We start from the raw sequence: 23,543 nt of genomic DNA on the forward strand, positions 1-23,543 counted from the left end.
TGGTTCAAGTTTGTCTCGGGGACATACTTACAGCTAGGGTTGTTACCCACACCCTATGGGGCAAGCTAGCTCCCTTTTCGTCCCTTGCATGGATGGGGACTCGGGTCTTTCCCCCTAGCACCAGCCCCCGCACACGGGGGATAGGGTACCCCATCTGAATGCTGGGATATGGGGGCAGACACCCTATCCGTCTGCCCTCCGCCCTCCCAAATGGGCCCTTGATAACATGTTTTTGGGTCTAAAATGGCCCAAAACCTACCATTTTGGGCAAAGAAATTAACTAAAAAAATAGAAATAAACAAAATAATTTAGAATAATACAAAGTATATACTACTAAGTTATTACAATAATCATAACTAAGTTATTACAATAATAAAAATTAAGATAAAACTATTATAAAAAAAAATCGTCTAAAAAATATTACAAGTTGTCACATAATTTAAATAAAAGATCATAATATAATAAACTATTAAGGAACAAATTGTAGCAACATTACAATTAAGTAAATTAACATGAATATAATTTCAATCGGAGAATTGAGTTTGATTGTTTGACATTGGAATTTCAGGTGGCCTTGATGGTGGAAAAGTCAATGAGCAAAAGGAAATTCACACCTAATAAAAAACTTAGAGGTTCATACCTTAAGTTTTTCTACATCATACTTAACTAGACCTTGTGTGCTACACACTCTTCCCTCTACATCCCTTTTAACACTAGATGATTGACTTTTTCCAACTCTTTTAACTCTAATAGGGGAAGTTTCATATGCATTCTGAATGTGGTTTATCATAAATGAAGTGTTATTCTTGTAGTGACTACTATATAGCTGAGTGCAATAATTGCACTGAGCTTTTGGGTTATCGTAATCAATAGATTGCACTTTAGTAAAATGTTCACAAACTACTAATTGTTACTATGTGTTTTTTGAGATTTCTTGGGTAAATGTGGGATGGAACGGATAGGATGTTGTGTATGCGTAGATGAAGAAATAGGAAGACTCCCATGCTCCTCCACATCCACTGGAATAGAAGAGGAGTCACCACCAATCCCTTGGGTTATATCGATATTACACAAAATCTTATTTCATCTATTATTGAGTAATAAAGGCCATCAAACACAATATAATAAATAATCAAACACACATATAATAAATGGAGTAGAAATCATATATACGTAAAATTAATTTATAAGAAACTTGTACTTACTTCTCAAAATCCATGTCTAATTTCTCACATAGAATTGAAAATCAAGGTTAAATATTAACCAACATAAATTTACAACCTGAATGCACTGCCTACAAGAAAATTAGAGAAGAAAAATCAACCCACAAAATTGGAATAGTGAAATGAAGTTCCTTTCTAACTTAAACTGACTACAAATCATCAACATGCCCAATTTACATACATTTGAATGGGTTTTCATTTGACATGTAGTGATGTTTGGCAACCAAAATAATGTGGTCCCCAGGACACAAAGCAGTAGGTTAAAAATATAAAATAATTAGAAAGCCCTAGACATTGGCAATCACTTTCAAGCTCCTACATGGTCAACATAATCCATATCATACAAGAAACTAAAATATTAACCTAGACAAAGAAGGATTTTCACATCAGCATGTTTAGTGTCGGCAGCAGGCCAGCTTGATTAGCTAATTAATTGCTTTTATTAATAAAAAATTTTATATACCGTACTACTATTTTATTTTTATCTTATTAAGTAAGATGTAACATATTTATTACTATTAAATAATCATTTATTACATACTTCTTTATCATTTAATAGTGATAAACTTATTGAGTACAACGAAAATAAAATAAGAATATAGTGTATAGGATTACTCACACGATGACTATTAATGAATTTGTAATCTTATTAATTAAGAATGTTTAAAAAATACTTTAAAACAATATATATAATTCTTTTAAAAAATACTATTCTTTCTGCCCGTAACTCCCGTGAAGAGTAACTGTTAGGATTATTTATTTATTTATTTATTATTTTATAATTAAGTAAGTATTTTTTTATAATATTATAAAATATTTTAAAAAAATATGTATAAAAATATTAAAAAATATATATTAAAAAAAATACATAATAAACTAATGGGAGACCCTAGCGGCAGCTCCAACGGTGGCCGTGAGCCACCCAATTTTTTCTTTGAAGAAGAAGAAGAAGAAGGTTGGTTGTAACGTGCTGTCGCAGCAACAACAAAACAACAAGAATAAAAAATGATAGTTGCCAGAGTCAGATTCTGATCATATATATATATATATATATATATTTATATATATATATATATATTTATATATGTTGATTTTCCAAACAACGTATTTCTGTAGAGCACTTTTTAATTACTTTTCGGTTGATTTTGTCGAACAGATTAATATTTGAAAAACACTATATTTACAGATGATTTCTATCGAAATGGTTATTTATTTATTTATTTACTGATTAAGTATTTTTAAATAAATAGGTACTTTTTTAATTTTTAAAAAATATATAAATAATTTAAAAAAAATGGTGAAAGAAAAAAAAATTACCGTAATGGTAAAAATTATCTGCAAAAATGACATGTGGACGTGTCCTTAATATTTTGCCAACTTGTATCTAAAAGTTCTTCATCTTCCAACTCTGTCGCATCTAAAGTCACGTAAACAATAATCAATACATGTAATAAGAAATGAAAATATACACACACACACACAATATGATCACATAATCCTTAAATTTTAGTCCAACTATAAATTTTATGTGCCGTCTAGATATTGAGATGGGATGATTTTAGATAAAGTAAAATAAAATATTATTAAAATATATGATGAGATGAGATGAAATATTTTTACTATTCAAACGAGGTAAAGCGCAAAATAAATACATAAAATATAATCTTATAACACATATTGAGCATTTAGTATCATAAGGAAAATGATTTTTATAGTTCTATAATATACAAGTCTTGCACATTCTTTTTTATTTAAAAAAATAGATAAATATGAAATCTACATGAAAAACACTTACTTGTTAATATTGAACTTCACTTTTTTAAAAATGCATGAAATTTACACACTCTAAAACTATATATAATATTATTCATAATATTATCTAAAAACCATAGAATAATCATCTAGATGAATTTTATCCCCAATCCAACTTGCTCTACAATAAATTTAATTTCATATCCCATGCTCAAAGTAATTACGAAACAATAAATTTGTAAAATAAAAATAATATGTGCAGTTATTTTTACATATTTTTTATATATTTTATTAATATGATTGGTTGTGTTATTTTTTTAATATAAAAAAACTAATTTAATCAATTATTTTAATAAAATATATAAAATATACAATAAAATAATTATATGTAACGTAATTCTTTGCAAATACAAGTAGGTGAAATAGTAGGTATTCTATGTGAATTACAGATGCTTGAACCTCCACCTAACACCCCTCGTCATATATATATATATATATATGTATGTGTGTATATATATAATTATATTAAATTGTACAGAGAAGATTCTCTTATGTCTAGAAAATGTTCCATTAAAAAACAAAAAAGGGTCACGTGGTAATTAACGAGCTCATAAAACAACTATTTGTTACTGCACGTGCGTACCAAACAATGGACTTCAACAATAAGTCCCGATAAAATTAACTTTTTCCATCTAATTTAAAAGTTATAAAAACAAAAGTTTATAGTCATTTTTTCATATCATTTGTATATTTTATTAATGTAATTAATTATTTTATTTTTAATATTAAATAATTATTTTAATTAATTATATTAGTGAAGTGTATAAAAAATATATAAAAAAGACTGTATATAACAAAATTTATCAAAAAAATAATGAATAAACAAGATTAATGAAATCTTGTGAATCTATTTACTTAGACTTAAAATATTTTTTGTGGAGGTAATTATTCTACAAACTCATTTTATGACCCGTCATTACCACTTTATTAAGAATACTAATTTTTTTTTAAATTGTTTTATTTAATTCTAATTTCAAATTTTGCATGAAGAGGGTTATGATTTTTTTTTTTTAAAATAATTATATGTAAAATTACCTTTTAAGTATAGTTCAAAAGAAATTACTAAATTTCATGAGTCTTTATTTGTTATAAAGTTTGTGATTTTAAAAATACATATCCATCGTATGTAAGTATTGTTTGCTTGAGATTGCAATAGGAAATACTAAATAGAGTTTTTTATAATAAAATTTTTAATTGTAGAGTTTTACTAAAAATTTTAATATGAAAAAGTTGTTCATTGTTTAATCAGAAAATATTGGGAGCAGCCACTATTCATTACTGCACACCACACATCCTATAAAAAACATCTATATATTTTATGAAAAGCATGCCTACATTTTATAAAAATTTATAAATTTGTGGTGTACAACATAAATAGTGGCTGATGCATAGTAAATCCTTGTTTAATAAACTTGTACCTAAAACGTTTTTGAAGTTTGTTACGTATTGTTATCGACAGGAAATTAAAAAAAAAAAAAAAATTCAATATGGTGCCTTTTATAAAAGGAATTTCAGCCTTTTTAAGTTCTTAAAGCATTTATTATAAATTTATCAAAGATATTAATTTTTTGAATAATGCTATACACTATATCACCATCTCACTTGTATCATACTATATTTGATATGGTGTATTTATCACTATTTGATAATAAAAAGATATGTAATAAATGATTATTCAATGATGATAAATTAAATGTGCCACATCATATTTAGTGGGATGCAAGTATGATGATAATTTGATATAAAAAATTTTCCTAATTTTTCTTTAGAAGAGTTCTTAGACTGTTAAAAGTTTTTTTAAACTTAGTTTGTTTATAATCAATTTAACTACTTTTGGTAGTGTTTTGGTGAACTTTCAAATTCCAACAGCTTTCAAATTTCTCGGTCGTCTGTTGGCGGAAGAGGTGAAGGATTTTGGCTCTTTACTCCCACTGAGTAAAGAGGAATAGTCCCACTGTGTGTGATGTTTTTTCTCTCATGTGGTGGAGAATCTGGGGGAGCAAGGGGCGCAGCTAAGAGCAGAAATAGAGGTACAATTGGAGGATTTGCAGGATTTGAAAACCTGTGAGAAGAGGAGGTGCTTGGCTCCACCATGGATGAAAACCTGAGATGTTTTGGATTCAGTTACGTAATTTGCCTATGGCTTGCAGGACTAGAAGGGTTGGTGAGCAGATAGGGAACTCCATTGGTAGGGTGGTGGATGTTGATGTCTCAGAAGATGATGTGCGGTGGGAAGGTTATCTCAGATTTTAGGTGGAGGTTGATGTCAGGAAACCAGTTGCGCGCGCGTGGTAGAACTATCACTTTACACTCGAGAAGCATGTGGGTGTTGATCAGGTAAGGAAAGTTGCCCAAGATCTGAAAAACTTTGTAATGCATGAGATATGAATAAAGTTTATTCTTTTTTAAAAATAAAAAATATAAAATCAAACAGTTGCAATTATATATTAAAGAGAACTGCTGCAGACACAAAAAGATTACATAAAAATAAATTAACAAATTGACGTGATTTTTTGTGATCCATTAAATCTAAAAGTAACTTTATAATCTGATGTATTATATCAAGTTATATCGATTTGTAGAGTTACTTTTATATAATTCCTTTGTAGTTAAAGCATTTTTCTATATTTAACTTAGTCTGGTGATAGTTCTTTGGTGAACTTGAAAGTATGTGAAAAATCTATCTTTAATTTTGATTACACTACAAAAAAAACGGACAATTGCGATTAATTTATAGCAACGAAAAGACTATCAGAGTAATTGGTTGCTAATAATCTTTTCGTTGCTATAAATTAGTCGCAATTGCCTTTTTCTTGTAGTGTTAAATGGCAATAACACTGGCTACGGAGGATAAATACAAAATTGAAAAAATAATTTATTGCTTCGGCTTGGAGCCTTGGACTTTGATATACATAAAATACAACAAACAAATGTGAGGTTTTTATTTTTTTTTTTTGTGACAATTTTGGAAAATCGTCGTAGAAAATTTGGAAAAATTGACAATACTTAACATTTAAATTTAACAAGGAAAACACTCAACATGAATTAATTATAGCTTGGACATAGTAGGTACGTCCATGCTCATTGGAGAGGGCTCAATATCCTTATGACCAATGGACCTGGGTCATCAATTGGGCTACTAACCCATAGTCTTTTGAGAACTTGGCCCACCTCCAGGACCCAATTCATCCTAACCACTAAGAGGATAACTGTTGAGAAAAAAAGGAAAGCTATCGTTTTAAACCCTTCATTTCGATCTGGACTTGAATTTAAAATAGCAAATAAACCCTTCCTACTAGATTAAGCTTTAATACACCATTAATTCCAACTCTCCACCAAACAGAACTGCAACCCCTTAAACACTTGCATCTCGCTCCTTTCCATCTCTTTCCTTAGCCATGACTTTTGAACCTTATGAAATACGTAGTTTAATCTCACAACATGAATCCCGCAACTCATGGAATGACCTGAGCCTTGAACCGGAAATGGAAGGCGCAATATCCCACATCTCCAACCATATTGGTCGCATAATATGGTTTGAGATGTGGGATATAAATTCTTATCCTAATGGCCTTAGAACTTCAAATTGACATTCCCAGCCTCTTGAGAAGAAGATAAATTCTTATACCAAAGGCCTTAATTAGAACATCAAAGAATTTCAGATGCTCCAAGAGAATGGTCTCCAGGTCTTAGTAAGCGCAGCTCAAAGGCAAGGCAACTTATGGCTCGTTTGGATTTAATAATATCTTAGATTATTAATAAATAGTAGTGAAATAGTTTGAGTTATGATATTTTATTGAGTTTTAAAAAATGAGAGATAAAAATTTGACTAAATATAATAAACTTAAAAAATTGTTCGAATATAATCTTTTAATATTATTTTTTATTTGAAATTTGAGATTTTATATTATTTTTTGTGTTCTGTTTTGAAATTTGAGAAAGTTATAATTATTATATAATGATTTGATGAAAAATTTAAAAATTTAAAAATAATAAATATTTTTAATTTTAGTGATATTTGAAAATAAAATATTTGAAAATGACTAAAAATAGTTGTTTTCAAATGGATGCTTAGGCGCCTGCTAAGGCAACGTCCAGATCCTTTTTCTGCAATTGAACATTAACGTCCACATAAATTTGTTGCATGTTCTTTTGAAAAAATTCCATAAAATGTCAGTTTATTTTATACTTTGCTCCCAAAAATAAGGCTGGCCCTGCAACTTAAAAACTAAAAGAGACTCGTGTTGTATTAAATACGCCTTATACCAAAGAGTATAGTTAATGCTCGAGAGTATGAAAAATGGGGAGAGGCATGTGATATAAAGTGATATAATATAAATAATATTTTCTAAAACTTTTAAAATGTATATGATATGTAAAAAAGACTGCATTGATCTTATAAATTTTCTAAAATATGACATATATTCTAATATTTATGGTTAAAAATTATTTTTATAATTATTAAACTAATACTCCACTCCAATTGAAGCATTGATATGTATATTTACCAAATGCATAAGTTGCTTGTAGAATGTTATATGAATTAATCATACTATATATTAAAATTAATAACATCTTGAATAAAACATTTGATTATAATTTTGTATTAAAAGTTTCATATGTTTTTATAATTAGTTATGGGTTTTATTCTTAGAGAGAAATACCCTTTTTGTAAAAGATGGAATAATTTTTTTTTTAGTTATATAGTTATAGCATGTGCAAACTTTGTCCACTCCGTTTTAAAAAGTAGGCAAATCTAAAATCCATATGAAAGAACTTGTTTTTATAAATGAATGCGCATGGGTTGCTACTTGCATATATACTTTAGAACTGTGTCTAATATTATTCTTAACATAAAAGACAAAAAGGCTATCTAGAAGTCTGATAATATGTTCCGTCTCAAAAAAGAACAATTCGTGATGTAGAATTTAGTAATATTAATAATCATACATATGGAAGAGGCAAATTAAAGTGCTAGCCATGGTCAAGAATTGATAACATTTATGCAATTGTACTTATTAGAAACCATTACATTGATGGAATGGACATGATCGCCCTTCCATGAATAGGGTCTAGAAGAGGATTCATGTTACTATTTGGAAAAAATAAAAAATTGATAAGAAATATAATCAAATCGGTTGTAATTTGAGTGCTGCATTGCACTATATATCAATATTTCTATGCACTGGTTGGTGCTCCTATCGGATCTCCTGCTGGTGCTCCTGCGTTTCCAGCCTTCTGCCTGATAAAGGGGGGGGGGGGGGGGGGGGGGGGGGGTGGTTAAAGTAAATTGAAAAATATTTATGAAGAAAAAAAGCAACATAGATCAACATGTATTATGAATTTATTTTGAATCTTGAATTAAATTTTTCTAAAGTTTTTGTCCAATTTATAGATTCTAAAGTGTAAGAAAAATACGTAGTTTAGGAAAGTTGTTTCATACTTTTGATTTCTTTATGGAAATACAAAGAGATGAATGATTCATTCACATAAATATTTCATACAAATAATCGTACAAACAAACATAATTTGATATAATACATCAGATTGTAAAATTTTTTTTATATCATAAAACAAATATGATATATTATATTATGCCACGTTAGTTTATGAATTTATTGTTATGAAATTTCCTTGTAGATCGCTCTTCTCACTTTTGAAGATCTAACTACAATTCTAAGAAGTTACCCCATTGGATTTCCAAACGAATCACTCGATGATGGTGAGAGAGTAGGGCTGTCTGAGGCCATTGGACTTGCCGCTGGGCTTTCTTCAGCCACCACAGAGCGGATTGATAGAAAAAGTGCAATGGAGATTACAAAAACAAGTGCTACCTTCGCCATTTCTTCTTCCTTTCTTCCAAACAAACACCAAGAAATCAACTTCTTTTTTTCCTCTTTACTTGGGATGATATAAGAGTATGAAAAATCGTGTGTATATCAACTGAAATGGTGCTTTGTTTATATAGGGTTCTTGGGGAATGCTTAAAATAGGAAATGGTCGTTTTATCGCAACATATGCCATTCGGAGAACTCATGATTTTTGCCTTTCCTTAATTAGTGGCGGAGGAAAATATATATAGCTTGAACCCTTTGTCTCCACAACGCCAAACATGCCAAGCCTTAAGAAGCTTGACAAACAAGTTAATTAAATAGTTATTCGCATATCTTTTATTTCAAACATAAGAGTTGAACTAATTATAGAACATGTTTTCTCGATTATGAGAGTTTCTCTTGCATCTAAACTCCAAACCTACCAAATGAAAACTTATGAAGTGATATGGGCACCGAAAGTAATGCTAGAGCCACCAAAGACGTATGGCTTAATTGGCATAATCTCCAACCACCAAAATGGAGATCTAGAGTTCGAAACCCCCCTCCCCCAAATGTATCAAAAAAAAAAAAAAGTAATGCTAGATACATTTATGAGTTGTACAAGCGACATGCATTTTTTTTGAAAATGTGTGGGGTCTACTATTAAAAAAATTATTATTTTTAATTTAGATCTCATATTTACTCACTCCTTTCAAAAGGAGTACATGGCACTTGAATAGTATTTGATTGGCAAATATCATTTCTCTTGGTACTAGTTAGTCCATTAATATGCCCACTAATCTCAACCAAACACAAAAATGGGAAATCATAAGGTAGGTCTGGTGTGAAAATTCACCGCACACACTAACAACGATAGCAAGACAAATAGTGAAATAAATACAAAAATACAGGAATCAAGCACACACACAATCACATGACACAAGATTTACGTGATTAAGCAATTTGCCTATGTTCACGGACCTATGGAGATTTTATTCAGAGGAGATTAAAATACACAGTAAGTTATAAGAGTTTCACTCTACTCACACAATCTCAACTCTCTTTGAAGGGCTTTTTTTTTTTTTTTTTCTCTCTCTCACTTGCTCTCAAATGCCTCTTGCCTCTCCAACTTTCAATATGATACCATTTCAAACTTTAAACATAACATATATATAGGCCCAGGTGTGAGAAACTCTAAGCCAACAAAATCTGGTTCTTTGTTTAAGCGGAGTGTCAAGCACGCCGCAAGCGAATCATCTATGCAACATTCACTTGAACCAACCCTTAAGCAAACACTAGGGTTTTACTTTGCTTTGAGCCCATTGTCATGCAAACTCTCTGTCTAAACTTCGCTTGAGTAAACTCTCTAGTGCATCTTGAGCCAACTCTTTGCTTGAGCTTCACTCGAGTTTAGGCCTAGCGAACAATCTGCCCGGCACTTTTCAACTCTCAAACCAGGCTCCTCACACAATCCAACAAGGTCAAGGCAATAATCTCACAGTAATCATACCCCAACCCCAAACCAATAAGTGTTTTACCGGAACATCACCTCCCAACCTTTACATTTTTAAGTACGAATGCACAAGGATAGGTTAGATGTCTGAAATTGAGCACACCACACCAAATCCTTAGCGGCCTATAAATATATGTAAAATGATGTTCATCATCCTTTTAATCATTATCATTTCAACATTGACACTACATAATTGTTTGACAAGTAAAACATAACAAAAAGTTTTCTAATAATTTAGCGCCACATTATGAGATCATGAATGTATGATAAATAAATGAATGGTGAGTATCATTACTCTATATATACATGTTATATATATATATATATAAATCACCAAATTAGGCTTGCAACTAGACAGCACATGAGTGTTATCCTTACAGTACTCTCTCTCTCTGTAACTATATATAAGACTCATCTTTTCATTCTCTATCATTTGTAAGGATCACCTACCTGCTCATATTGGCATAAGAGAGAGGAGGGTCAGGCTAGCCATGCATGCAATCCATCTACTTGAATTGCATATTGCAAGGCCATGACTAATGTATAGCATGCGTGCAATTCTGATTATATATTCACTATGAAAAGCAATACCCAACCCATGCAATCTACCCTTTCAAATCTTAATCCTTTCACAAGTAGTTGCCCTTTCTAACTTTACTCCACAAAATATAAGGCTATGTTGGGGTCACAAGTGTTGACACTAAAAGTTGTCAATGCTTGAGAAATGGGCTTGAAACATTTGGGTTGGTCAAAAGGCCCACATTAAGTACAACCAAGCCAAGCACTTGATAGGGTATATGTCTAACGAAGAAGAAGAAGACCGAACAATAGTTTCTTATAGGGACAAGATCCAACTCATTAAAGAGAGTAACCCACGTGGGGTCAAAGATATCATATAATTTATATAAATGACTAGCGAGCCTGGAGAATTAAGTTACAGGCCTGAGTAAAATACAACGAAGTGGGAAAGCGAATGAAAATACAAGCAAAAAGGTGACCTAGCCTTACAAGAGACATAAACCTAGAAATCAAGTTGGAAAACATCTTGTCATGTGCCTAACCTAGCAACAAAGGTACAGACATATAAAGGAGATCGAGATGCCTAAGGGCTAGGTGTAGATTGGATTACACTCCAATCATGTTCAGAATCAACCGTGCTAAGGTGAGATAGCCCTATTGGATTAAGTGTGTCATCTCCACAAGATTTGAAAGAAGAGAACCAACTTCATAGAGGTAAGAGGATAAATTCAACTCTTCGGATGAGATGATCTCTTCTTCTCCTAAATGAGCTTTTCCCTTCCTACTAGGTTAAGCTTCAATACACCATTAATTCCAACTCTCCACCAAACAGAACTACAATCCCTAAAACACCTGCATCTTGCTCCTTCCCATCCCTTTCCTTAGCCATGGCTTCTGAACCATATGAAATACATAGCTTAATCTCACAACCCAAAGCCCCCAAATCATGGAATGACTTGAGCCTTGAACCAGAAATTAAAGGCGCAAATGCTAGTAGCCCACATCTCCAACCATATTGGTCGCATAATTTCATCCAAACCTCATAACAAGCACATATTTCACTTATTACAATAAACTATCAAGGCGGTTTGGAGTTTTGTTATAGGTCTCATGATTTGAAGACTTTGGGTAGGTATCAGCACCTTTCAGTGTACATTCCCAACCTCTTGAGAAGAAGATAAAATCTTATTCCAAAGGCCTTAGAACTTCAAAAGATTTAAGATGCTCCAAAGAGAATGGTCTCCTGGTCTTAGTAAGGGCAGCTCAAAGGCAAGGCAACTTAGGGCTCATTTGCATATTAATAATATCTTAGAATATCTATGAATAGAAGTGAAATAATTTGAGTTATGATGTTTTATTGAGTTTTGAAAAATGAGATATAACTTTTTTTAATATAATCTTTTAATGTTATTTTTGTTTTGATATTTGAAAAGTTGCATTATTTTTTGTGTTTTGTTTTGATGTTCTGAAAAGTTGTAACGATTAAGTATAATGATTAGATAAAAAAATCTGAAAATTTGAATTAGAAATATATTTTGTATTTGGGTGATGTTTGAAAAATAAATATTTGGGAATAACTTAAAACAATTGTATTTTCAAATGGCCCCTTAGGTGAAGGCAACCCAAAATGCGAAGGTCCTTCTTCTGCATTTGAACAAAGTCCACATAAATTTATTATATGTTCTTTTAAAAAAAATCCATAAAATGCCATATCATTTTATATTTTGCTCCCAAAATAAAGGCCCTTGCAACTTAAATACTAAAAAAGCCTTGTGTTGTATTAAATACGCCCCATATCACCTAAGAGTATGGTTAATGCTTGAAAGTATAATAAATGGGGAGAGACGTGTGATATTAGGTGATATAATATAAATAGTATTTTCTAGAACTTTTTGGAAGATTTTTGGAAAGAGATACAAATGCTATTGGGGAACTTGGATGTGGATGTCAAGCATATTTATCGCGAAGGAAATTCGTAGGCAGACTATCTTGCTAAAGCTAGGGGCGGAGGGGTGTACGTCTACCTGGAATAATGTTGATGATTGTGCAAGATTTCTTAAAGGGTCTTTGAGACTGAAAAAATTGGGTTTACCTAATGTTCGTCTTTAATTATTTTACTTGTATAGGTCTTGTTTTTTGGTTTTGGTTTATTGGTTTGTTTTGGTTTCATATTTGAGATGTTTCTTATTGATTATTTGTAAATCCCAAATGTCTATATTTTTACCACGGTTTTCCTTTGCTACAAGTGAGAGATTATAATAAAATTGGGATGAGGTTATTCATTGACATGTGACCTTCATCTCTTCCTTTAAAAAAAAAAATGATGTGTAAAAAAGATTGCATTGATCTTATAAATTTTCTAAAATATGACATATATTCTAATATTTATGGTTTCAATTTATTTGTATAAGTAAACTAATACTCCAATTCATGAAGCATTCATATGTATATTTACCAAATGCATAAGTTGCTTGTAGAATTGTTAATGCTTTAAAATAGTGCAACAGATCGGAAAGGAAGAAAGAGTCATTTCCAACGTTAAGACTATTTAGGCCTTAATCGGTGTTGTGTCTAGCCCCTGGCAGTGGTTCGGTGCGATCGTTTGGTGTTCACACGTACATCCATGGCAGTGACTAATAAATAAATGTGAAGAAAATAAAGAGATGGAGACCCATAGATTTACGTAGTTTGGCGTAATGCCTACGTCCATGGGGTTTTGGGAAGGAGAGAATCCACTATAATGTGATTGTTTTATAGTCTCTCATCCTCGCTGTACAATAGAGATCGAAGCTCTATTTTCGAGTAGAAATCTCGTCACTGGAGTCCCTGTCATGAGGTTGAAGAAGCTGAAGGAGAAACCCCTCAATTGTTTGGAAGAAGCCCCTTTATTTTCTGCTCCTTTTGTACTTTATGTCCCATCTCCTATTCTTTATGTCACATCTCAACTTTTTTTCCTGACACCCTTTTGCTTGTTTAGCTTGTTGTCCCCTCTTCTATTCTCTCTTTCTTCCTTAAAGGTGAGTCTCTTCACCTTAGGCTGGGCTAGGAAACCCCGTATGGGCTTGGGATATTTTATCCCCTCTAGTTGGTCGCAATTCTTAATGTCAATTCACTTTGAAAGCAGGCCTTTAAAATCTTTAAGATAAAATATGTGATAAAGGTAGTTTGTAAAAATCTGTATCAAAATAAATTTTGGGAGTGGGTCCCTAGTTTTCCACTTGCGTTAAGTGATAAAGATTTCCAAGCATGAGACTAGGTTGAAGACAAGCTTGACCACTTAAGGTGTGAGCGTGGAGTTCGGTTTCTGCTGAAGATGTGCCTGACTGCTTAAAGTGCAAGTGTGAAGCTTGACTGTGGTAGTAGATGTACTTAACCCCAAAAGGTGTGAGTGCGGAGCTTGGCCATGGTGGGAGATGTACTCAATGTGGCAGGAGATGTACTAGACAGCATATGGTTCGAGCATGGAGATTAGTTTTGGTGGAAGATGTGCTTGAAGACGAAAAGTGCAAGAGCAGAGCTCAATTTTAGCAGGAGATGCACACGACTACGTAAGCTGTGAGCGTAGAGCTTGATTTTGGCAAAAGATGTTCTTGACTATGTAAGGTGTGAGCGCGGAGCTTGGCTATGGCAGAAGATGTGCTCGATTGAAGAGCTCGGCTGTGGTGGGAGATGTCCTCAACCACATAAGGTGTGAATACGGAAATCAACTTTTATGCACGCGGGGATGGTCGCGCAGTCAAGTGACTTGCCCACTTATTCGGGTGGTCCTTGATCTTTCTTGCTTGTTGACTTGTTATAAAATTTGTGATCAGCCGAGCAGTCAAAAGACTGGACCTGCTTCTTTGGCATGACAGAGGTCGAGTAATTCGTAAGACTGGACTTGCCTTGTTTTTTTGGCAGAGGTCGAGTAGCATATAATATTGGACTTACCTTGTTGTTTTGGTGGAGGTCTAATAGTGCATAAGGCTGAACTCACTTTGTTGTTCTAGGAGAGCTTTAGTAGTGCGTAAGACTCAACTTGCCTCATTGGCCCTCGTAAAAGTGGGGGAAGTCAAGCAATGCATAAGATTGAACTCGTTTTGTTGCCCTGGTTGATATTGAGCAGTGTATAAGACTGAACTCACCTCGTTGACCTTTGAAAAAGTGAGGGAAGTCGAGCATTGCATAAGACTAAACTCGTTTTGTTGTCCTGGCAGAGGTTGAGCAATGAGTAAGACTGAACTTGCCTCGTTGACCCTTGTAAAAGTGAGGGAAGTTGAGCAATGCATAAGATTGGACTCGCCTGTTATTGTCAAAAAGCTTATATTCATCCAAAATTTTTGTTTTCCATGGTGTTGGTAAATTTTTGCTTATCTGATGTGAATTGCTCTTAATGTTTCCATTTTGGTGTCAATGTTTAAAGTTTGTTTGTAGTATCTCACGCAAAGTGGTCAAGGAGCTTGTTGACCCCCTTGGTCCACCTTAGGTAGTTGCTAAGCTAGTCAACTTGTTCCCAAAAGTGACCCGCTTGAGGTGCTTGTGGAGCTTAGAGGCAGGTTAACTCCGAAGGCTCGTTTTTGAAGGTTATCCACTGGCAGCGGTTATGCCACGAATGCGAACACTCGGCATTTGTTGGTGGAGATGCCATCCTAGGAATAATGTCAGGCAGTACGTAAGTTTGAACTCGCCTTATTGTCCTAGAAAAGGTCGAGCAGTGTGTAAGACTGGACCCACCTTGTTGGCCCTTGTAGTCGTGAGGGAGGTTGAGTAGTGCGCAAGACTGAACTCACCTTGTTGACTTGATGGAGGTTGAGCAGTAAGTCAGACTAAACTTGCCCTATTGACTTGATGGATGTGGAGTAGTACATCAGATTGAACTCACCCCATTGACTTGATGGAGGTGGAGCAGTATGTGAGACTAGAATCGCCTCACTAACCCTTGTATAAGCGAGGGAGGTAAGTAGTTGGGGAGCTTGACCATGCTACATAAGCCAAGCTAGTTAGCGTAGATAATTCACAATCACAAGTGTGAGATTTGAGCAATTGAATCGTCCTGTTGGAGTATGGCGAAGGTTTGATACATGCCAGTGAGGCCCATGAGCAGTCATGTTTTGACGATAGCGGAGGTTCGTGGTGCTCACATGCATATTAATGCTAAGGAATTTGTTTCGTGTATCTTAGCTGATGTAGCCAATTTTTGTTTAACTAAAATTACCCGCTGCTAGTCGATTATCTCTCTCTCTTCCTTGCTCTTCTTCTTTTCCATTCTCTTTCTCTTTTTTTTTTTCTTTTTTTTAGGCTATTTGCTAGTGGAGGAGTTGCTTGTGTGCACGTGAATGCTAAATAATTTATTTTAGTGGAGACATACTGGGATGTCTGAGCGGTGCCTGAGTAGGGCTATGTATTTAGTGTTTTGCGCCACAAAATCAATTATGTTATTAAAAAATGAAGTAAGTTTAGAGTGAGAAAAATTGGAGCGCTTTAGCCACTGTAGGCAATTTTTGCTTGATTGAAATTGATGGCTGCTGGTTACTTTTTTCTTCTCTTCTCTTATTTGCTTTTCTTTTCTCTTTCTTTTTCTTTTCTCTCTTTCTTGTTCTTTTTTTTTTCGTGGTTGGGATTTATGCCTATCCATGACTTTTAATCATGTGGTTGTGGGGGGTAGCTTTGGTAGCGGGAAACGTCGGTGGCGGCACTGCCTTCCCTCTGACCAAGACAAGTTGGCTGAGCTAGATCTCGAGTTGTGGAAGGCGAGTCTGTGGCTGGCTGGGCATCGTGTACACATTGTGTTTGTTGGCTTGTTGGTTGTGGAGGGGAGTTAGTGCTTGTTGGCCGAGCTAAGTTAGTGCTTGTTGGCTGTGGAAGGGAGTCTGTGCTTGGGCATGGCCGGGATTGGACGTTTGTTGCTTGCTGACTGGACATGGCTGGGATGGAAGGTTTGTTGCTTGTGCATGGTCATGTTTGGCTAGGAAAAGATGGGACATTTGTTGCTTGTTGGCCTAGTTGAGTCTTGGGCCGTGTCGAGATGCTACTTTGATCCCAGCGGCGAGTCATCCCAATCGAGATGCAGATGCCTTCATCCTAGTCAAGTTGATGTAGTGGCGACTCTATTTCTTGCAAGAATGTCAATGGAGGGCTAAGGAGGTGGTGGTGCCAACAGGAAAGGTCCTATCGACACTCTTTGTTGCCGATGGCCAGTATGCCAGCGGTAGCCAATTTTGGCGCACCTAGCACCAGTAGCTGTTGGGCTGTGACCTCCTAGCCTCCAAGCACCCCAACGGCGAGGGACCAGTCATGTGCCACTACCCACTACTTCTTTTGGAGATTTGGTACAACAGCGGGAGTGCGCTGTGCATCGTGTGCTGTGAGGGAGGTGGCGAGCTTTACATGCCTGCCACCATGATCCTATTGTGGAGATGTATGTCCTGAATGTGGGTGGTTTGGCGATGGTTGTTTTGGGAAGGGGGTGGTTCCACTGGAGATAGAAACCGCCGGTGGGTGTTCTAGGCTCTGGTAGATCTCAGGTTCCAGAGGTGATTGCTTTTTGGAAAGGGGGAGGCTCCACCAAAGATAGAAACTGCTGGCAGTCCCACTGGAGGAAGCCCTCTTTATTTTCCACTCCTTCCTTACTTTATATCCCTTCTCCTTTTCTTTATGTCACATATCAACTTTTTTCCCTAACACCTTTTTGCTTTCTTAGTTTTTTGTCCCTTATTCTATTTTCTCTTTCTTCCTTCCTAATTAGAACCCTCATCTTGGGCTGGGCTTGGAAACCCATTGTCGGCCTGAGATATTTTATTCCCTCCAAGAATGTTATTAAAATTTCTCATTACAGTTAGAAAGTTACTAAAAGTTCTCATAACAGTTTCTTCAATGCCTAATCTAATAAGTTTTGTCCTGATCAACTAAACATGTCACAATTAAGAATGTTATATGAATTAACCATACTATATATTAAAAATAATATCTTAATGAATCTTGAATAAGACATTGATTATAATTTTGCATTATCCTATGCATCGTCGTAAATAATTTATAAATATATTATTTAGCGTATGTGAAGGTTGAAGCAGGAGAGAGAAATCTTAAGACAGACTGAATTTGGGAGAGAGAAGAAATTTGTAGGCTTAGGAGTCATGGGGAATCCAATTAAAAGAGGAAGTTTACTACGTATAAGTAAAGTCGCGTAGTAATACGTCAATAGAAAGCCGCCGCTAAATCTATTATTTCTCTGTAACTACATTAAGCACATGCCTATTTCTGCTCGTTGGACTGCCCACTGTTTACAGATGATTATTACATCGAATTGAAGTAGTCGCATTAATTGGTTGGGAAATGATAAAATAACAACTATATTATCTATTTACAACTAAGGCTTAAATAATTATTTTTTCATGTACTTTAAACTGTTGCTAGGACAATAATTTTGAATTAAAGTGATAAGAAATAAAGTAGCTAGTTTTTTAGCTTGTATGAAGTTAGGTAATTGGCACATTCTCTTGATAGAATTAATCTGCTCAACTTCTGGTCTACAAAATGCACACCACACACTTGACATGGTGAATCCGGATCGTTGCCACATCACGATTCTGCCCTTCTCCCTCACCCAGACGAAGTCCCCCCACCCCTCACTCTCCTTTCTTGTCTTCTCCTTCACCCAAATGAAACCCTCTATGCCCTTCTCTCTCACCTAAGATGAAATTCCCCCAACCCTCACTCTCCCTTCTTTGCGAAGGGTCTTTTCCCTCATCCAGACGAACACCACCACCCCTCACTCTCCCTAATCTGCAAAGACTCTTCTTAGAAGTAATTGGGCTGTTTTAATTTAGAAGCATTTAGGAAAAGAAAAAATTTAATTTCTTTGTTTTTATATTTGATAATATTTTTTACAATTACTTTGCATGTGTTTATGATGAGGGTTTGTATTAAAAGTTTAATTTGTTTTTATAATTAGTTATGGGTTTTATTCTTAGAGAGAAATACTCCTTTGAGTAAAAGATGGAATTAAAAAAAACATAATAAAATTTATTTATACAGTCATAGCGTGTGCAAATATTGTTCATTTTGTTTAAAAAAGTAAGTAAATATGAGATTTATATAAAAAAATTTGTTTTTTTTAAAATGGATTTGCATAGTTTGTTGCTTGCATACTGTAGAACTGGATATAGGATTACTCTTAATATAAAAGACAAAAAGGCCATCTGAAAGTCTAATAATATGTTTTGTCCCAAAAAAGAACAATTCGTGATATAGAATTTAGTAATATTAATAATCATACATATTAAAGAGGCAAATTAAAGTGCTAGACATGGTCATGAATTGATAACATTTATTTAATTGTACTTATTAGAAACCATTACATTGATGCAATGGACATCCCTCTTTGAATAGGGTCTAGAAGAGGATGCATCTTACTATTTGGACAAAAAATTGACAATAAATATAATCAAATATGTTGTAATTTGAGTGCTGCATGCACCATATATCAACATTTCTATGCACTCGTGGGTGCTCCTGTCGGTTCCCCTGCTGGTGCTCCTTCGTTTTCATCCTTGGATTTGATACCAATATGCCTGACAAAGGAAAAAAAAAATGTCTTTATTATAGTAAATTGAAAAATATTTATTAAGAAAAAAAGCAACATAGATCAACAGGTATTATGAATTTATTTTGAATCTTGAATTAAAATTTTCCGAAGTTTTTGTCCAATTTATAGATTCTAAAGTGTAAGAAATATACGTAGTTTAGGAAAGTTGTTTCATACTTTTGATTTCTTCATTGATATACAAAAAGACGAGTGATTCGTTCATAAAAGGATCTCGTACAAATAATCATACAAATTAACGTAATTTGATATAATACATCATATTATAATATTTTTTATATCATAAAATAAATATGATATATCAAATCATGTCACTTACTCAATTTATAAATTTATTTTTATCAAATTTCTTTTGAAAATCTAACATTTCTCCTAGAGAGAGATATATAATAAAAAAAACAGAAGACTAGACTACAATTTTAGGAACTTACCCCATTATACTTCCGAACCAATCACTCCAAGATTGTGAGTGAGCAGTGCTATCTGAGTCCATTGGACTTGGCGCTGGGCTTTCTTCAGCCACCACAGAGCGGATTGATAGAAGAAGTGCAACGGAGATTACAAGAACAAGTGCTAGCCTCGCCATTTCTTCTTAATTCCTTCTTCCAAACAAACACAAAGAAATCAACTTTTCTTTTTCCTCTTTAGTTGGGATGATATAAGAGTATGAGAAATGCTGTGTATATTGATTGAGATGGTGTTGTGTTTATATAGGGTTCTTGGGGAATGCTTAAAATAGGAAATGGTCGTTTTTATCTCAAACATATGCCATTTGGAGAACACTCGTGACTTTAGCCTTTCCTTAATTAGTGGTAATTAGAGTTTTGATCTATTTACTAGGTTGATTTTTGTCGGAATTTTGGTGGTTATGGTTTGAAACCGAAATATACGAATGTGGTATGGTTGAGGTTTATATTTGACTTCTCAACAAACAACAACAATTATTATTATTATTATTATTATTATTATCTCCAACCTCAAATGTCTAGAGATAGATCTCTAAGAGTTGAAGTTTGAACCCATTTCGTTTCAAGCTTAAAAAAATCTTAATCTCGAATTATGAAAATAATATTTACAATTTTAGAATGTGAAAGTCATGCGCACTTCTTTTGAAAAAAATAGATAAATCTAGGACTCGCATGAAAAATTATTTTTTTTAAAATACTGAACCCTATTTTTTTTCAAAAGGAATATACCGGACTTATACACTCTATTTAGAACTATATTAAATATTACTCATTGTTAAGACAAATGTAATCTCTGATTCATTTTTCCTGTTCTAAAAACGAAAATTGAAATAATAATTTATAGTTTCAGCTTGGACTTTGACATACATAAAATAAAATACAAAAAAACAAAAAAACAAAAAAAAAAATGTTTTTGCGGTTTTGGTAAATTGTCATAGAAAACTTGTAAAAGTTGAGACAAATTCAAATGACAATGTACATTTAAATTTAGAAAAATTCTATTTATCATCCTCATGATACTACACACCACATAATTTTTTTAATTTTTATTTTTTTCTCTTACCAAATATGTGATGTATAGATGATAATTAAGAAGAGAATTCAATTAGTTTAGGAATAATAGTACAAAAAATTTAAATAAAAAAATAAAAATAAGTGTACGTGGTATCTAGCATGTAGTTATAAGGAAAGAACTCGAACATGAAATACTTATAGGTTGGGACATAGTACGTACCTTCGCGCATGCATGTGCTCATGCTACATTCAGAAGTACTTAATCGTATAATGCTTGGACATATTATATAGTTTGTACAATATTCAAACTTCATTATATATATGTGGAACATCCAAATATTGTAATTATTTGAAGATATAACCTTCGAATATTGTCAGTTGTATTAATATATTTGAACGTTTGTTTTTTTTTTGGAGGGTTTGAACGTGTGTATGTTATTGCAAAAATGATGGTTTGAATACAAAATGAATAGCATTCGGACATTATATTATGTATTTAGTAGTACTCCATGTTTTAACATATTTTTGCTTTAATATGCTTTATTTCAATTATATTCTGTTTTTTTTTTATAGGAAAGACTGACATTTCATTAATAGAATAAAGTTTTTATAGACATTTATCAAACCAAATGGCTTGAGAAAGAAAGTTTGGAAAGCAATCAAATCATATTAAAATATTCTCAACATTCCATGCATAACGGGCAAGCTTGTGAGCTATTTGATTTCTTTTTCTATAAACATGTTATACTTGGCACTCGACATATAATGACTAATTTTCTGATCTCGAATGCCAAAGCATCCAACATAGTTGCAACTTCAATTTCTACATTTAGCACATGCACTGTCATCAAAGAAAAAATAAATAAATTATATTATGGTTAGATGATTAAGAAAGATAACTATATTATATAACAGTTCTTCTATATATAGTTGCACTGTATAGCTGCCATGTAGTTGGCATGCGACGTCAACTACTATTAAAAAAAAAAAAGGAAAACAAATGCAGTTATGTGACAAATACAATTACCTTCAAGCCAAAGAAAGCAATCACAAGAGCTGAGATAGGATGTTTCGATTTCTGCAGCTCCAAAAACCCCTGCTCCCATGCAAACTTCTTTCTCTAAAAGTGCTCAACAAGACCCAAAATTCAAAAATCTCAAACAAGGGGTCTTTTTGTGGATCCCAGGATACTAAGTTTATCTGATAGATGAAGGAGAGGCCACAGACCAATCAACAAGAGTCATTCCTCAGTGAGACCAAGAGAGAAAACTTGGGGATGATGGTTCCTGTAATGATGAAACCCACTAGGAAAGGCCAGTTCCGATTCCATTCTCTCTTGAAGAACACCGACCACTAATTGCACTGCACATCTTCTCTTCGCTTTCTTTTCCTCAAATTCTACTCTCTCATCAAAGCACAGATTATGTAAGGGGAAAGAAAAAAGAGAAAGAGGAAGAGGAAGAGGACAATTTATCCTCAACAAAAACAAACTCACTTTTTAGATTTCATGTTTAACAAGTATCTCTTAAATCCATTTCCACGATTTCTTTCTTTTGTTTTTTTCTTTAGAATTTTCTTAAATTTTCCAAAAGTTCTCCAGCTTAAGATTACAAATTGGAAGTAAGGAAATAAGGAAGATGCTTCAAGGGAGATTGACATAGAAAGGGTCTATGAAACATAGAGAGAAGGAGAGAGAGTCATCTGATCTGGGAAAATTGGGAGAAATATCTAAAAACTGGAATGGTGCCCTGTTGAGTTTTCCACGTCAGTCCTGTTTGCCCCATGCTTGCATAATCTAACTTCGTATAGCTTTTTTGATTATATAAATACTCATGACAACAGAAAATAATGAAGAGGAATACAACTATTATATGTTTTTTTGACATATTAACATACAAATTTGTGTAGCGTGCAAAATGTGGCTAGTCAATACACGTATCAAAAAAGTACACAAAGAAAGATGTGTGCGCAAGTCATGACTAGTTAATATTTGCTAACTATTCAAACTATATGTATATTAGCTTTATCTAGCTTCTCATTTATTTTTATATCCGAATGAGTTCTTAATCATGCCATTCGGTCTCACTAAAGCCCTTTCAACCTTTCGAGTTGTCATGAATGATCTATTCCAACCTCTTGGATCTTCACTGGCATGTTTTATTTTTTTGGGACGTGTCTTTCCTCCCATCTTATCACAATAGTTTGGACATACGTTTCTTCCCCAAAAGCTTCTCACGCTCAGATGTTTACGCGAACGTACATCTAATTACGAACAAATGGGCCGAAGGTGGCTCTGTCAAAGAAGATGTTCAGTTTGATAGATTCCAGTATTTATGCGGGCTTAAGTCTTATGGGCTAAAGCTATTACCAGGCTTCCAATTCGGTGGATAGAAGCAACAAATGGGCTGAAAGTTCTTGAGTTAATTAGTGAAATAAATGGGCTTGGAGCTTGGGTCCAATCTGTAGTTAAAAGGAATATTCTGCTAGTTTGTTACAATATTTTACCACTATCGGCCAAGGAAGAGAGATGCCTGGGGTCAATTTACTTGGTGATTATGTAAATTTTTTTTTTAAACAAAAAAATTTAAGAATACATAA

General features: G+C 33.5%; 1 long non-coding RNA gene across 1 annotated transcript; it reads right to left on the reverse strand.

The window, feature by feature from the left end:
- Nucleotides 1-8,016: 8,016 nt before the first annotated feature.
- Nucleotides 8,017-8,965, reverse strand: LOC122295396. Its single transcript, XR_006238052.1, has 2 exons — nucleotides 8,724-8,965; nucleotides 8,017-8,277 (listed from the first exon to the last, which is right to left on the reverse strand). It is a non-coding gene; the product is annotated as an uncharacterized LOC122295396 (long non-coding RNA).
- Nucleotides 8,966-23,543: the final 14,578 nt, after the last annotated feature.

Source organism: Carya illinoinensis, chromosome 15, assembly GCF_018687715.1.
Source record: "Carya illinoinensis cultivar Pawnee chromosome 15, C.illinoinensisPawnee_v1, whole genome shotgun sequence".
Classification (NCBI taxonomy): Eukaryota; Viridiplantae; Streptophyta; class Magnoliopsida; order Fagales; family Juglandaceae; genus Carya; species Carya illinoinensis.